This window comes from Carcharodon carcharias, chromosome 14 (assembly GCF_017639515.1).
Source record: "Carcharodon carcharias isolate sCarCar2 chromosome 14, sCarCar2.pri, whole genome shotgun sequence".
Taxonomy (NCBI): domain Eukaryota; kingdom Metazoa; phylum Chordata; class Chondrichthyes; order Lamniformes; family Lamnidae; genus Carcharodon; species Carcharodon carcharias.
This window is the reverse complement of record NC_054480.1, coordinates 101,961,098-101,970,470: the sequence shown is the minus strand read 5'-3', so window position 1 is coordinate 101,970,470 and position 9,373 is coordinate 101,961,098. Positions and strand designations below refer to the sequence as shown.

Genomic DNA, 9,373 nt, shown 5'->3' with positions numbered 1-9,373 from the left:
GAATAAATCGGCAGATAAGGCTAAACACTACAAAAATAATAAAAGGACAAAACTAAAGGCTCTGTATCGAAATGCATGTAGCATTCGAAACAAAACAGATGAACTGATAGCGCAAATAGAAATAAATAAGTACAACCTGATAGTCTTACAGAGACATGGCTACAAGATGACAAAGATTGGGACCTGAATATTGAAGGGTATGTGATGTTTAGGAAGGACAGGGAGTTAGGAAAAGGTGGAGGGGTGGCTCTGTTAATTAATGATGGTATTAGCACATTAAAGAGGGGTGTAGAAGCAGTTTGGTTTGAGATGAGGAATGATAAATGCAAGAAGTTACTTGTGGGACTGGTGTTCAGGCCCCCATAATTGTAACGACACAGTAGGACAGGGTATAAAAGAAGAGATAATGGGGGCTTGTCAGAAAGGTATAGCAAGAATCATGGAGGCTTTTAATCTAAATATAGACTGGAGAAATCAGATGGGCAAAGGTAAGGTAGATGAGGAGTTCATAGAATGTTTTTGGGATAGTTGCTTAGAACAGCAGATTCTAGAGCCAACCAGAGAGCAGGCTATACCAGACCTGGTATTGAGCAAAGAGATAGGATTAATTGATAACTTCCTAATGAATGTACCCCTAGGTAGCAGCGATCATAACATGATTGAATTTTAGATTCATTTTGAGGGAGAAAGAAATGCATCCAGACTAGTATTTTAAACTTAAATAAGAGCAATGATGAGGGCATGAAAGCAGAGCTAGCTTAAAGTGAACTGGCAAATGAAGTTAAGGATATGTCAATACAAATCCAGTGGCAGGTATTTAATGAGATATTTCAGAATACACAGAATATATACTTTCAATGAGAAAGAAAAATTCCAAGGGGAGAACCCAACATCTGTGGTTAACTACAAAAGTTAAAGACAGTGTAAAACTTAAAGAAAAAGCATGTAATTACACAAAGACAGATGGCAGCTCAGAAGATTGGAAAGAATATAAAGAACAGCAAAGAATGACAGAAAGATTAATACAGAGGAAAAGATCAGAGTATGAGAGAAAGCTAGCGAGCAACTTAAAGACGGATAGTAAGAGTTTCTATAGATATTTAAAAAGAAAAGAGTTAACAAATTGAGCGTTGGTCCTATAGCGAGTGCATCTGGGGATTGATAATGGAAAGTAGGGAGATGGTGGATGAATGAAACAGGTATTTTGCTTCGGTCTTCACTGGAGACGCCACAAGTAACATCCTGGAAATAGCTGTAAATCTGGAAATGGAAGGGAGGGAGGAACTTGAGAAAATTACAATCACCAGGGAAATGGTATTGAGCAAATTATTGGGGCTGCGGGCTGACAAACCCCTGGGTCTGGATGGATTTCACCCTAAGATCTTGAAATAAGTGGCTAGTGAGATAGTTGATGCACTGGTTTTAATTTTCCAAAAATCCCTAGATTCGGGGAAGATTCCATTAGATTGAAAAATAGCAAATATAACTCCTTTATTCAAAAAGGGGGGAGACAGGAAGTAGGAAACTACAGGCCAGTTAGCCTAACATCTGTCATGGGGAAAGTGTTATAACCTATTATTAAAGATGTTATAGCAGGGCACTTAGAAAAATTCAAGGCAATCGAGCAGAGTCAACATGGTTTTGTAAAAGGGAAGTCATATTTAATGAATTTACTGGACTTCTTCAAAGGAGCCACATGTGCTGTGGATAAAGGGGAACTGGAGGATGTACTGTACTTAGATTTCCAGAAGACATTTGATAAAGTGCCACATCAAACGTTATTACAGAAAATAAAAGCTCATGGTGTAAGGCATAACATATTGGCATGGATAGAAGATTGGCTAGCTAGCAGGAAGTAGAGAGTTGGCATAAGTGGGTCTTTTTCCAGTTGGCAGGATGTGATGAGTGGTGTGCCACAGGGGTCAGTGCTGTGATCTCAACTTTTTAGATTTTATATAAATGACTTGGATGAAGGGACCGAAGGAATGATGGCTAAATCTGCTGACAACACAAAGACAGGTAGGAAAGTAAATTGTGAAGAGGATGTAAGGGGGCTACAGAACGATATAGACAGGTTAAGTGAATGGGCAAAGATCTGGCAGATGGAGGAATAATGTGGGAAAATGTGAAATTGTTCATTTTGGCATGGAGAATAAAAAAGAAGCATATTATGTAAATTGTGAGAGACTGCAGAGCTCTGAGATTCAGAGGGATCTGGGTGTCTTAGTGCATGAATCATAAAAGATTAGAATGCAGGCACATCAGGTAATTGGGAAAGCTAATAGAGTGTTATTGTGAGGGGAATTGATTACAAAAGTAGGGAGGTTATACTTCAGTTGTACAGGGCACTAGTGAGACCACATCTGGAGTTTTGTGTATAGTACTAGTCTTCTTATTTAAAGAAAGATGTAATTGCATTAGAAGCAGTTCAGTGAAGGTTTACCAGACTAATACCAGCAATGGGCGGGTTGTTTTATGAGGAAAGGCTGGACAGATTAGGCTTATATCCGCTGGAGTTTAAAGAGTAAGAGGAGACTTAATTGAAACCTTTAAGATCCTGAGAGGTCCTCTTGTGGGAGAATCTAGAACTAGGGGTCACTATTTAAAAATAAGGGGTTGCTCATTTAAGACAAAATTGAGGAACAACTTTTTCTCTCAGAGGATTGTGAGTCTTTTGAACTCTGTTCTTCATAAGGCGGTGGAAGCAGAGTTTTTGAATATTTTTAAGGCAGAGCTAGATAAATCCTTGCTTAAGAAGGAGGTGAAAGGTTATCGGGGTAGGCAGGAATGTGGGGTTGAGGTTACATTCAGTTCAGCCATGATCTTATTGAATGGTGGAGCAGGCTCAAGGGGCCGAGTGGCCTACTCCTGCTCCTACTTCGTATGTTTGTATGTTCATATGTAATTGGGTTGAAGGCGGTTCAGAAGAGGTTTACTAGATTGATAGCTGGAATGCGCAGGTTGCCTTAAGAAAGAGTAGACAGACTGGGCTTGTTTCCACTGGGGTTTAGAAGTGTGAGGGGTGATTTGATTAAAGAATACAAGATCCTGAACGGCCTCGACAAGGTGGACGTGGAAAGGTTGTTTCCTCTTGTGGGTGGGTCCAGAACTAGGGGGCACTGTTTTAAAATTGGAGGTTGCCCTTTTAGGACAGAGATGAGGAGATTTTTTTTTTCTTTGAGTGCTGTGTGACTTTGCTTCCAAAGGTGGTGGAGGTGGGGTTACTGAATATTTTTAAGGCAGAGGTTGTAGATTTTTGTTAAGCAAGGGAATCAAAGACTATCAGGCAGATGGGAATGTGGAATATGAAACACAAACAGGTTAGCCATGATCTTAATGAATGGCAGAGCAGGCTCAAGGGGCCAATTGGACTATTTCTACTCCTATCTCATGCATCCATATGTTTGTATGGATACCAATGTTGCAATGAAACATTCACAAGTTAAATTAATCTTGGAAGTTCCATAAAATCTAATTTTCGGATTGTATAACACCCTTCCCATTTTGTCTGTTGCTGCCTTGTCAGGAACCAATTCCCAATCTTCGACTGGAAATCCCCAATGATTTTACAAATCCAAATCAGAGTTTATTGCAATATTTAAACCAGATAGATTTCAATTTTATCTGAACATCGACTGCTCTATTTGCCATTGATTGTATCAGCAACCATTTGATAGTTTTGAACAATGAAAGATAATTGCATGAACTTCAAGACCAGCATCATCTTTTAACCTGTGATGAGTTGCTGGCAGATAGACTTTACCAAGCATAATGTGCGACTTGGACCATCATCTTATTGAGAAAACACCTGGGTGTCTTATTCAATGAACCGGTTCCAATCAGACTCATTAAAGGATCTTCTCAACCAGATCTTCCAGTCTCCAGATATTCGGAGACAGGATGTATCCGGAAGATGTGCTATGGGGTCCTATCAAGATTAGGATGTCCCAACTGCAAAGACCCAGTGGGAATTTCCCAGGATGCTTGAACTTTCTATGCGCGATTCCCCTGCTCTCCAGGACGTTCCAAGAAAGTCTCTAACTCTGAGATAGAGTCAGAGATTTTGGGCGGCCCCTAGATCGTTACCCAGGAAATGTAAGACAGAAAAATCCAAGTCCAGCTTCTGTGTAATTAAACGACTGAAACCACCCCCCCGCCCCCCACCAATCTCTCACACTGATCCCCAACTATCTCCCATGACATCCCAACTTCCTCCTGAGCACATCCCCTTACCTCACCTGAGTAGCCCTAAACCAAACCCCCACCAACCTAACCCGACTAGCCCACCCGCTGCCCCCAACTCAAGTCCCACTGACCTGGCCTGATTAGCGGCCCCTACCACCTGATCCCCATCAACACAACCTGACTAGCTCCCTGATCTGACAACTCATCCCACCCTGACCTGACTACCCACCTACCAATCCAGCCACCTGCCACCTGCCACCCTTCCACCCTTACCCACTTACATCTCCCACCCTATCCCTTCACCCACCTTACTCCCTTACCCTCCTACCCTTTATCGACTTACCATAACCACCCTACCCACTTACCCAACCCACCCTACACCTTACCTTACACGTCCTCCCTGCTTGCACACTTACCTTTTCTCTCCGTGGCTTTTCAAAAAAGCTTAGGGGCATTTATACTCTTTACTTACTGGAATATGGCAACTAGAGCCACAAAAGCATAGCATGATTTCTGCATGCTCACAGTTTGTTACATTGAAAGATCCTCCATCCAAAGAATTGGATAAAGATAGACTTTAATTTGCCTCATGAGCATTAGGGAGAGAATATCTAGCCCTGAATGGCAGATCTGTATGAATACAATGGCTAGGAATTGAACCCAGGTCAACTGCTTGGGAGCTGACCATGGTTACCACCACCATACAGCAAAGTACAGCGTCAGGGAGGCTTGCCCAGAATTGCCATAATTTCCTCAATTCAAAACATTAATATACTGAAATAGAGTCATATGTGGAATGATAGGAGGGTTATGGCACACGAGGAGATTATTAGCAACATCCACTCAGCCCGTCCGCCTGTCCCACCGTTTTCACATGTCCATGGAATTTATTCTTTCAGATGCTCTTCCCTTTAGGAAACTACAATTAAATCTTCATCTTATGCATTCTCTGGGAGTGCATTTCAGAAGTTAAGCCGCTCTTTTAATTTAAATTAAATTAATTTAACTTGTGAACATTTTTCTGCAAATTCGTTTCCTTCCTTTAATTCTTTGATTTTCTTGCCTATCAAGATTTTTGATTGAGGCAAAAAGTAAAAAACCAGGAGAGTTGTGATGAACCATTATAAAACACTGGTTAAGTCTCAACTGGAGTATTGTGCCAAATTCTGAGCAGCGCACTTTAGGAATGATGTCAAGGCTTTATAGTGGATGCAGATTAAATTGACAGGAATGCTCCCAGGGATAAGGAAGTTCATTATATTGATGGATTGGAGAAGCTGCTGTAGTTCTCCTTAGAGGGAGGAATTTGAGAAACAATTAGATAGAAGTGTCCATATCATGAAGGGATTTGGGCAGTGTAGTTAGAGAGAACCTGTTCTCATGATCCAAGCAAAAGACACTGATTTAAGGTGATTGCCAAGAGCATCAATGGTGACATGAGGAAAAATGTTTTCCACAGTGAGGGTTCACATCTGGAATGCACTTCCTGACAATGTGCAGGAGGTAGTATTGTGATGATAATCTTTTAAATGAAAACCAAATCAACAAAATTGGGATAAATCAGGCACAGCCCCTAATTCAGGTCAGCTGTCAAACCAAGGATAGTATTGAGATGATAATCTTTTAAATGAAAACCAAAGCAACAAAATTGGGGTAAATCAGTCACAGCCCCTAATTCAGGTCAGCTGTAAAACCAAGGATAGTATTGTGATGATAATCTTTTAAATGAAAACCATAGTATTGTGATGATGGTGCAGTGGTAAGCATGGCTGCCTTCTAAGCAGGTAACATGGGTTCAATTCCCAGTCATCACATTATTTACTCTCCACTTCAGAATGAGGAGATCCACTAATGAGTCTGATTGGAACCAATTCTGACCATTGCTGCTTGGTGGTTCCTTTTAACAACCTGATTTCCAAGTGCCACGCATACATGTTTGTATTAAACTCTAACTGCCAGGAATTCTGTGGGGATTTCAAGGGGTCAATAATAGATACAATGAGAGGAGTGTTATAGAGATCCAATTATAAGTTTTTAACATAACACTTTAAATTAATTTAACTTGTGAACATGATTTTTGAAAGTTAGCCTCTTTCCTTCAATCTGTTGGTTTCCCTGTCTATTGTGACTTTGGATCAAGGCATAGAGCAGAAAAGCAAGAAAATTATGATAAACCATTATGAAACACTGGTTTAGTCTCAAATGGAGTATCCTGCCCATTTCCGAAGGCTCTCTGGAGACGGCTGATTAAAATGACAAGAACAGTACCATAAATGAGATATTTCAGTTATGTGGATAGAGGACAGAATGTTGTGTGTGGACTAGATAGAAGTGTCCAAATTATGAGTGGCCTTCCTTTTTTATTCTTTCATGGGATGTGGGCATCACTGGCCAGGCCAGCATTTGTTGCCCATCTCTAATTGCCTTTGAGAAGGTAGTGGTGAGCTGCCGCCTTGAAGTATGCTGTCCATGGGATGAAGGTATACCCACAGAGCTGTTGGGGGGGGTGGAGTTCCAGGTTTTTGGTCCTGTGACAGTGAAGGAACAGCAATATAGTTCTAGTGAAGGTAGATAGAGAGAACCTGGTCCCATGGGTGAAAGTGTCTAAATCAGACAACACTGAAAATAAGGAAATCATGATGAAGCATTATGAAACATGGGTTCAGTCTCCACTGGAGTTTTCTGCCCATTTCTGGACTCCGCACTTTAGGAATGATGTCAAGGCTTGATAAAAATTACAGATTAAAATGACAGAAATTGTCCCAGGGATGAGGGACGTCAGTTATGTAGATGGATTGGAGAAGCTGGCATTGTTCTCCTCAGAGGAGAGGTAGTTGTGTGGGCACTGGATAGAACCGTCCAAATCAAGACAGCTTGAGATAGAGTAGCTGGAGCAAACCTGTTCCCACGGATGGAAGCATTGAGAACTGGATGACACTGATTGGCAAAAGGCACAATGGTGACATGTAGAAAAACCTTTGTATGAGGCAACTGGTTAGCATCTGGAATACGCTCCCAGAGAGTGTGCAGGGGGATGATTCAATTCTGGTTTCCAAAAAGGGAATTGGATGAGCACCTGAAGAGAATAAATTCAGCAGACATGGGGGGACAAATTGGAATCACTAAGTTGATCTTCCAAAGAGCTGGCAGAGTCATGAATGGCCAATTTGCCTCCTTGTGTTCTTCTATCATTCTAAGATTCTATTTCCATTCATCAATGTTTTGAATTGAGTAAAATACCACACTTCAGGGCAGGTTGCAGAATTACTCTGCGGTATGTCACTCACTGCTGTCAGTTGTGCAGTGGTAAGCATGTTTGCCTTCCAAGTAGCTGACCTAGGTTCAATTTCCAACCATCGCCTTGTTTACTTTCTACTTCAGGTTGAGAAGATCCAATAATGAGTAGGATTGTTATTAGCTGTGTCCAGCACTTTCAAGAATGCAATTTTCATATGAATGCTTGCATTGTTAAATTCTATCTGTCAGCAATTCTTCACATTTCAACAGGCTGTGCTGTGAGCTCTCACTGTCCAAAGATGTCAAATACAAACTGGGACCATCTACTGTGAAAAAAGCAAAGCATGTTCAGAGTAAGGAGACTTTTGTAAAATCATTGTGGTTTTCCAGTAGGATTTGATCCCTGACATGGCAGCAAGAGTCAAAATGGGATGAGTGTTATAAAATCCCAAAATTAGCCTTTACATAGCCTCTGAAATTAATTTAACATTATCATCACTGAATTGTACAAGGTGATTACATTTTAAAATATCCTTTTAACTTAAAGTGAAATAGATAGTTATGAAAAGGGGATCGTGATTTCTGGATAAATACCTCAGTTTTAAGATGTGCACATGTGATCTCAGGATTGCCAAAGGGAAAGAAACTCAATTAGAAACCCATTGAGGTGTTGAGTGGTTGTTTTATCACCTTTCAACAGGAGCTCATGAAGCAGAAGAAAACTGTTCCAGAAATGCAGGGAGAAAAGCCACCCTTGTATTGCAGCAGGGAAAACTGCTTGTGTTGAAAAACAAATGAGACTCTTTTAAAGATTTAGAGAATGGGGGGTTTTCGAGCTGTGCCTTTCTGGTGATAATGTATCTGGAAAACTCAGGAGGAGTGGAACAATTGTTGAAGGACCTCGCAGCCTCAGATGGGGAACTGATGGAAAAATGTTTATCTACTCCTTTGTAAAGAGTAAATTTAAATATGACTTATCAGTTTTGTTCCTAATTTACCCTTTTAAGGCATTGATTTCTTGTTAGGGAATGACCTCTCTGGGTATAAGGTATTGCCGTCCCCAGGCACTTTGGGAAAGTCCATTGAGGCTGTTGAAACTGAAGTTATACAGGAAATGCTGAGTGACTTAAAAAGAATCAGTGACTTCCTGTAAACCTCTGCTGTGCTCAATGTTTGAACTGAAGATGTGTTTAAAGAGTCAGAAACTCAGCCTGCTAATTCTGAAAGGACATTGGAACATCAGGCTGAAAGGGAAAGTTAATGGCAGCCGGAGATGAATTAGAGCCCTTTGAATTAAAAATGCAGGAAAAGCTTGAGCAGAAGTGGCAAAGCAGATAGCAACAATATGTTTGCAAAGCTAATGATGGAACTAAGGAAAGGACTGCTTTGAAGGAGAGTGGAAAAGCTGAGTTCAGAGTCCAGCTGAGGCAAGCCAAGTCTGGGTCTGTGAGGAAGGATGTGCGCTCTTGAATATAAATTTAAACATCAAAACAAAGCATCAATCACTCTTATTGGAACAGAATTAGATAAAACTCAAACTCATTCGGAAGAAAAAACACAAAAAGAGATTAAGAAAATTTGTGAATCAAATAAAAAGCAGTTTCAAGCCTCCTTAGCTAAGCATCAGCATACCCTCAATGAAATACTTAAAGCAGTAAAGAGGATTTTATTTGACATAAAAATGTTAAACTTGCATCTCCTGGAAAAGAAAACTGAAGTGTTAAATCACGGTAAACTTGGAGATAAAAGTGACCCTGAATTTAAATAGGATGAGGCAAATTCAATTGCTCTTCATAGCAATTTGTATGTTTAGTTGGTTGAAACATTTCTTTAATGACTTGGACATTAATAAATTATGCAAACATGGAAGGAGGTGGAGATCAGGAGTTAGAAGGTAAATAGAGTGGTTTAAAGTCAGTTTTAACAATTAAAATCCCTGATGACAGTCTGG

At 40.4% G+C, this 9,373-nt stretch overlaps 1 non-coding gene across 1 annotated transcript; it reads left to right on the top strand.

The window, feature by feature from the left end:
* Positions 1 to 5,927: 5,927 nt before the first annotated feature.
* On the top strand, positions 5,928 to 5,999 carry trnar-ucu. The gene has a single exon. It is a non-coding gene; the product is annotated as a tRNA-Arg (tRNA).
* The last annotated feature ends 3,374 nt before the right edge of the window (positions 6,000 to 9,373 follow it).